This window comes from Haemaphysalis longicornis, unplaced genomic scaffold (assembly GCF_048455015.1).
Source record: "Haemaphysalis longicornis isolate Haplotype H1 unplaced genomic scaffold, Haemaphysalis longicornis Haplotype H1 scaffold_5, whole genome shotgun sequence".
In the NCBI taxonomy this organism is placed as follows: domain Eukaryota; kingdom Metazoa; phylum Arthropoda; class Arachnida; order Ixodida; family Ixodidae; genus Haemaphysalis; species Haemaphysalis longicornis.
This window is the reverse complement of record NW_027526385.1, coordinates 107416120-107424871: the sequence shown is the minus strand read 5'-3', so window position 1 is coordinate 107424871 and position 8752 is coordinate 107416120.

The window sequence follows — 8752 nt, the reverse complement described above, 5'->3', positions numbered from 1 at the left end:
GGAGTGTTGGACCCGTGTCTTGGCACATGGGGCTATCAGGGGTTCATGATGCCTAATGTTTCAAGCAAAATAACCGTTCACAGCGCCACCCTGAATGACGCTGAGAAAATTTGTGGTATTACTAGTATCGCTATCTCTACCGACAGTAACGTGACCATCTACTCTTCGCCACTTGGCCCAATGTACACTACTCCGATCTGTACGACCTTGACCAAATCAACTCTGGTAAACATTCTACATGCGTTAAGGTGCTCTACACAAGAGGTTCTGGCTCTCCAACATACGGGTAAAAGCAAGACTACCTAATCACCGTACGAAGTTCCTCTACCCTACCGGGAAGGTTTTATTAGAATAGGTGTGCACTGCCCCAAATCCTTTCCACCACGAGCCATGTTTGCTGTTGGTGTTTTAAGCAAGCACACCAGCAATAGACAATAACCACCGACGCGAGGCACGGTACGTTCGCGGATTTTGCAAGACCCATGACGACGGAATAACCTCGGTAAAGTTCCCGACAAAACAGAGCCCCACACACTGCACTCGCCGTCGGGGAAACCGTTCAGCAAAGGCTACACTCGACATGAAAATGAATGTCCTGGAACCCATTGAGTCTCTGGTGCCACAAAACCTGAGGAAACCGATGAAACACGTGGTCTGTATTCAGACGTTCTGAAGAGGTCCAATTTTAAAAATCACAGACCTCCAAAACAAACGCCTCGAAAACGCCAGGATTTGAATGAATCTGTTTTGGTTGACGAAGACCTGGATACTTATATAGCCCACCTATCGAAGCAGCTTGAGACACTTCGTCAAAGAAAGGCACGCGTAGCAGAACCTCAGTAAAACACGCGGTAAAGTGCGTTCCCTTCAGCGAACGTACCCTGCACTTAGGTGCAGGCTATGCAAAATGCTCGTTTAAGGATTTGGCTCAAAGCTCAAAAAACAAACCCCGCGATCAAGCCATCAGGACGGTTATACTTGAAACCCTCTCCAAGCGGCCGCAGCTTATAGAAGATAGCTTATGCAATGTTTAAGTGTCAATACAGCCGAACTGCCGTGGTTATTCGAAAAATATGGGGGAGCTAAAAACCGAAATTTACTCGGCTAAACTTCAAATGTGGTCGCTCTTTTTACAGGAGTAAAACCAATTATGTGCCCTTCCCCACTTCATTGGTTATCACACACCTTCCTTCCCACATAACCACAGCAAAGATGACCCGGCAAAAGTGACAATATACATCGTCAGAAGTGTTCTTAAAACACCAATCGATCTTCAGAAATGGTGTAACCAACAGCAAGCGGTGACCGGGGTTTAAACACGTCAAGCCATAACAACACTCCTTCTTATGCCCTATTATAGGAGGCCGTGCAGAGCACGTCTTAACGTGTGGTCGCTCCGCCAGCTTGGGGCAACGTACCAAAGCACTCCCATACTCGTAAGATGAGGCTTTGATGCCCCACACACTTCGTCGGGACAAGAGAGCGACTCCTAAAGAGGCGTACAGGTTCATGATACCTTCACAGACACGAACGTTTCATTTTTTAACAACTGTACTATACCTACGATCACTTCGAGTCGCTCTAAGCCCCAGTGCATAAGTGGTGGCTTTGCCACCGGAAACCGTGCAGGAATATGGAGCCTGATGCTTGGGTAAGTGATCATTGGCCAAGTTTGATTGGCCCCGCATTTCCCCGAGGGGAAGAATGTGAAAGTGCGAATGCACGAGTTGAATTTGCGCGGTTCGGTAATGTTCGCGAAAGAGAGATCACTGCACACACAACTACAAAGAAAGAAAGATGCATTTATTCACAGACACCAATTTGTGTTGTCGTTGTACTTGATTGCTAGAGTGGATCTCAGCTTTGAAATTTCGTGTCAGTACTCCTTTAAGCGGGTGCATTAGCCCTTCTCACGCTCGATTCCTGGCCAATCCCCCACGTGGGTATGTGCCATGTCAGCGGCCAGGCAGCGCGCGCCCATCTCCCCCCGTTGCTAGGGAAGACGAGGAGCGCGCGCAGCCGCAGCTGTTGCAATGCGGACTGCGGCGGCGGACGATTCAGGCTCGCTTAAGAAGGGCATTCGCACTTAAAACGACGCGAAAAGGTTCTTTGACTGGTCAGGAGTGTTTACTGAGACAAACTCCAAATTCGATGAATGAGCTTTGTCCCTAACGGTGGAGCACATCATTTGTAGGCTTCAGTTCGTCCCCACAGGCTTCACTGCACACACAACAGTGACTGAAGTTCAGCTTGCGCCCGATATGCACCTCTTTCAACTCTGGGCAGAGCACCGCCGAGCAGAGAATCATGGTAATCACCACCCGACACAACTCGAAGCTGCTGCCATGCAAACCATGTCGCTGCACAAGCTCGACGCTACGAGAAGTTTTCGCGTCGCCGGTGGCACGACTGGAGCGCTGGTATTTGCTCTGGTACTGAAAACGAGGTGTTATGGTGAAGTGTCCACGCCATAAAGCGGAATGGAAGCCTGATTGGCCCATCACCTAGCATTCGCCTCACTCTTAACACCAGCCCAGAGGAGTTTGCGGAAAGAGCGGGTATGAGTATTTTTCCAAACTATCGACTTACCTCCGGCAGCAACTCCCTATGTTGACGTAACGGACGCGTCAGGAATAACCGAACCAGTTACGATTGCCGAATTCATCGTGGTCATTGAAGAATCAAAGCCACACTCATCCTAGAGCATGATAAAATCCTACACAAGTTATTCAATAACTTGCAGTAAGAGGGCTTAAAAGCACTACTCTACTCATTTAATTATGTATGAGTGAAAGCTGTCACTCCACGCGAGTGGAAACACTTAGTGGTATTATTTAACCCCAAACCGGTAAAGCCTCGCATTGTTAATAGTGCACTTCGAACCATTTCCTTGACAGTTATGGGATATGTGACACTTACGAGGCAAGATATTTGAACGAATAGTGGCCGCTCCGTTATTCGTTATCCTGGTCGCAGGAGCCTAATTGGAAATACCATCTCGCCCAGATCCGGTTCAGACAGCACAGAGGATGGCCTGTCTGTTCTAGATTACGATATCTTGCAGGTTGCACCCCACATCCACCTGTGCGAACGGTGGTGGATACCGATATTTCCAAGGGTTATGACAACGTGGAACACGGTACGATACTTTGAACAAGGGAGCATTTAGTTTTTCTACTTCATGTAACCAAAGTGATAAAACCCTTCGTGTGCTCAAGGACGGTTTCAGTACGAGTGGATGGAAAACCCGTTAGCTTGTTCTAATCGAACCGTGGGGTACCGCAAGGTTCCGTGCTAGCTCCTCTAGTGTTAAACATCGCATTTGCACCATTGGCATTCAAGCTAGAAGACAACCCAAGCCATAGATTTCTCATCCACGCGGACGATGTCAGGCTGTGGTCTACAAACCCTGAACTAGGTTTGCAGTGTCGCCATCTGCAGCAAGCTCTGGATGTTTTGTATTTCTTTGCTCAATCAGCTGGTGTGCAGATTTCAGCTGATGGGTCTGGCTATGCACAAGTCGCTAACAAGGCGGGAATAAAGTTAGCCTCTAAGGCTAACTGTAAACCTAAAACTGGTTCAGCCGCAATACCAGCTAAGGAGAGCGGCGGGTGCTCAGACTTCACTTCCACGAGTCCGGTTCGGGTTAATCTAAAAAACTACCCGATGACCTCGCACTTGATCCGCAGAATTACAACTGGGAGTGGAGTAGCCCGTATGAAGCTGGCTCAGCGATTTGTAGGCCGTGTTCTACAGCACGCCTACTCCATTATGCCCAGTTTCAGACTCACAGTAAAACAATTGATAACCCTGGAGGGTATAAGCAAAGGGGCCATGCGCTACACCATGGCACTTCCTCACCAAACCACAATTGCTATCCTACAGGAGCACGTCCAGCTGGATACTCTCAGGGAGCTCGTAATTCAGCCTGAAGAAGCAAGAAAGTTTAAGCATTTTTATGTACTCATGGTAGGAGCGCTTCATATCCACTTCTGTCACGATCCTCCCATCACTTTAACTATATGCTACCTTCCACCATGGTGCTACACAGCTGTACCCACCAATATGACAACGACGCTTCGTCGCCGAGACCAGCCGGCGCCAACCTCAGATACCATGGTTTCTGAAGGTTACTGCATATTGTACACAAATGCAGCCCTGGTAAGGCACGGAGGACGGATCGCTTTCGTCAGTTCCACCCACTCGGAAGTTTAGGGCTTGCGCTGTTATGCCACTGTCACAAACTCGAGCGTACGACGTCTAAACGTACCGTATAAATTTTCATTTTATTGTACAGCGCCTAATTCTTCTTAGAGTCGTTCGATTCATTCAGTTCGGTTCCATTCGCCCCTAGACAATATGGAGCTTTCTCGAATGACGAGACGGTAACACGATCACTCGCCGGCTCGCCGGCGAGAAAAACAACAAAAATAAAACCTCCGCCGCTCCGGTTTCGTCGAAGCTTCCACTACTTTCGAGGAGGTGCGCGTGGCCTTGCCAGTGCTAAAGAGCGGCGATGATTCTAGAAGGGAGAAGAGTGAAGTTATTCGCTGACGGCGGCGGGCGGGTTGTGTGTTGTGCTCTCCCTCTCCGCGCCGGTACGGTTATAAAAGAGAAGCCGCGCCTAAGCAAGACAGCTACGTTTGGACGTCGTGATTGACAACTGCACCTGCCAGTTTGTACATCACACCATCGGCGACCCGCGCCCTGGAGGACTCCAACGTACTCCCGGGCCTCGAAGCACCGTGATCGTCTCGGACGGCCTGGCCTACAGCGAAGGCACGCTTCCCAGGTAGCCAAATCGCCTCCGACAGCGGTGCATCGTCCGGCCCGGTCGGTGAATATGCAGGGACTCTGTCTCTCATAAGCATCAAACTGTTCGTTTTCTTTTTAGTTAACTGCTCCGCTTAGAAATATTCCTTTGTTAACGCTCCTGATTGTATAATTTTGCCTGATATTGAACTGTTTCTTGATCTAGAGAATTCGATCTAAATTGTCTGTCACTATCGATTCATTACCTCGTGCTTGTACAGTACTTTGCCTGTATAAATATAAGTCGTTGTGCTGTTTTTTTTCGTTCAAGGCTCTTGCTCATTCTTGCCGCTCTGGTCGGCGAAAGCCGCACATCAGACGGCCACCCCCTTTGTCACCTGTGCCCTGTGGATTCGGTGGGGTTTGTTGGCTCTCTGGAGTCGACTCCCCATATCTTCCGACAGTGCACCCTAATTTAAGGAAACGGGTGACAGCCACTGACATGCCACAGCCGCTGCTACTGGAGCTCGAGGCCTGATATGATGCACTCAAAGCCGCAAGTGCACTCTCTAGCATCACAGAGGCGCAAATATACACAGACTCGTTCATTGCTGTGAATCGCCTAAAGAAAGTGAAAAAACACTCGTCTAATCTTCCAACAGATTCACAGCCTTCACAATACAGCACAGATAACAATACGCGTACATTGGGTAATGGGGCACAGTCAAAATTTCTGTAAACTAGTGGAGAATCTTTCCCACTCACCTGGCCCCACCTCAATCTGAATCTGCCCCTGCGTGCTTTCTTGTGATCCACGCTCCCACGTTTTAGCCATGAAATCTCTACTGAGAAGGGACACGCGTGCCCTAATTTCCCCGTCTCTCTGCACCCGCCGTATAGTCTTTGCCGGCACGAGGAAGAGTTTCCTCAGGAGGCTTCGGGCTGAGGTGGCGCTTACATCTTCAGTCACCTGGAATTGGGCACGCACACCAGAAGACCCAGGAATAGGTTCCAAGTGTCCGGCTCCGGCGGCTGAAGCTGATGTCAAAAATCTCTTGTGGACGTGCACAGAAACAATGACACCTCGGCAAAATGCGCTTATTGTGATTGGTCTTCGGTGAGATTAACCTGGTGACTTCAACCGGTTGGTCAAGAAGAGCGCTACTAAGGTCGCTGCTCGATTTTTGCATAAACCCGGACAGCTCGCCTACGTGTAAACTTGTCCAGTGTCGTCTACTTGCTGACTACCTGTTATTTTTTACCTCTTCACTCCCTTCTTCCAGCTGTCCTAAGTACTTCCATACTTTCTCGTTATCCTCTCTTCTTTCTTGTCTCTTCTCATCTTTTGACCTTCTTCACATGCCGCATGGCAAATATACAAATTAAAAAAAAAAGTATTCCTGCAACGATGAGTTTGTCGTAGATGTCGAGGTGTAGTCTCCTTTGTGGTGCGGCCATAGTATTGGCAGAATATCCTACACGCCTGACTACATGTCTTGCGGTTGGAGTGAGTGCATGACGTTACTGCTGGCTTATAAGTTGTGCTTCAGTATGCTCCTCTACCATGCTGTAGACGCCTAAGGAGATGAGCTTGCGAGATGCATTGGAGGGTGATAGGCAGCGAGCTTGTTCATAAAAACTACTGAGGACTATCTGAAACTTTTCATTATCGCAATTCTTCAGCTGGTGATAAGACAATGCGCAGATGATCCGGGCAACAATAACGACCCAAATGAGCCTTGTCACGTGTAAGTAGTTGAGTCCGTTACTTGTTCTGGAAATTCTGCAAATCATTTTCTTTATTTGGGTCGATGATTGTGCGAGTTCCCGAACTGGGTAGCGACGCAGGCTTTTTGAGTGTGACAGCCATGCATGCGTGTTCTCGACAATGGGAATCTCTAGCCAGTGCAAATGAGTCTTATCGGGAGCTGCTCATACGCGAACCCTCATCACCGGATTTTAACTAGAAGTAGTTCCGAATTCTCGGCAGTGCATTGCAGCCCAGTTCCTTGTGCGTATTGTTGCACTGGGGGCGCTTTGTAATTTCTCCTGTATCTCGCCATCGGATCTCATGTTGGTCCGAATGGTTATGTCGTTGCCATAAATCGCTTGAGGGGTGCTATCAAACTTCATCAGTAGGGGTGGCAGCATTATCATTGAGAAATGGAATAGAGTTGGAGAGAGAACGGTGCCTTGTGGAGGGCCTTTGCTCGGGTTCCTTATGGCGTCCGTGCGGACATCTCCGATTTTTATTGTGGCCATCCACTTTGTTAGAAAAGACCAAATGTAGTTGTGCGTTCGGACGACGCAAGTTGTTTCAATTACAGGTTCAATGATGGTATGATACAGAGCATTGGAAAAGGCTTCTTTAAGATCATACACCATGATTGCCTTGAATCTTTGTGGAGGTGCTTGCTGGAAGACGTCCTCATTATTTTCAAGCAGAATATTCTGTCTAGACAGTTGCAAACCAAACCAACCAAACCAAACATTGAAACGAAAATCGGTACATGAAAGAGTTCGTAAACTTCAACGTATGTCTGTAGACGTTCAAGAATTATGCTCTCAAGATGTTTCCCGAGAAAAGACGTGAGTGATGTCAGTCTCAACTGCGTGAAACCACTGAAAAAGACAGGACGTAGAGTAGATGACTAACACGCGGCGCTGACTAACAACCAAGTTTTATTGCTTGCAGGCGGCTTATATACACATCTACAAAGCAATGGAAAGGAAAAAAAGAAATTACATTTGGCATGCAATGCACATAAGTTCTTGTCACATGGTCATGGATAAGTAAGTCCCAGTTGTTCATTTGAAAGATACATGACTTCATTTTCATACAGTAGCACAGACGGTTTGCTTACACATTTATCGCCCCTCTGACTACTGCAAAAAGCTTCAAGGATTTCGCGTTGCGTTTGTTTGCATATCTTGGAATGATACGACGCTGATCAAATTCTGGTTCTAGTTTACACTGGCGAATGTGCGCAGCTAGATGACCGCCGACATCCGATTTTAGTAAATTTGCACGCTCCGAGAGCCATAGAGTGATACCATGGCCTCGTCTGAACAGCATAGCTTTGTTTGCATGTCAGGGGTATTTCGTAAACGACACTCTGGCGGCAGCCAACGTACATCGTTTTGTGCTTGATCTTATATTAGTTACACTTTCTATCATAATTATTCGCCATCGCACAGAGCTTGCTCAGTTTATTAGGTGCGGACATGAGAACGTTTGCGCTCCCTCTTTGTAAGCTTCCTGTAGTGCTTCTGCCACTTCCCTCTTTTGCGCCGAACACGTTCTTGCATCCCACAAGTGTGGAAAGTCGGAGAGTGCCACAAGCGCATGCGTAGTTACAGAAATTTTGTTAGTGCACGTTTTAACGTCCGTGGGTATCTGCGCCACCAGATCTTCAGTGGAGGCTATTGTAGATGTCGCGGATCGACCGACTAGTTCGGCTGAGAAGCCAGTGAACGGAGCCTTCAGACACTCTGATGGAACATCTCCTTAATGGGGATGACTGACTTATTTTTACTATGACGATTGTAGTGTGGCGGTATGCACCAGGCGCTTCATCTTCTACAGTTCACGACATACTCACGGTCACAAAATAGATTTGCAAAAAACATTAGAATCTGACACAACGCTCCTGGCGAAAACATAGCCCCGTAGTTCTATGTAAACACACTACATCGAGGTTGGTTCAGACTAGACTTTTTTTTCCGGCGCTCCAGCAGGTTTCTTCTTTTTTTTGTCGTGCAACGTCGTGCCTCATCTTCCAATAATTTTTCGAGCTTGAGTGCTGGGTTCCTTGTTCAGGGCTTTCGAGGTATGTGAGGGTTTCTTTTGATGAATACCCTGTCGTCTGAAAGCTGTCGACGGCACGCAGACGATCCGACCTCACATAAATATCGCGGTTCGAAAATAATTCTCTCCGGATTTTAAGGCGAAGCAACTCATGCTCGAGGCTCTGTCCCTCCCTCCCTTGTTGTTGTCCGC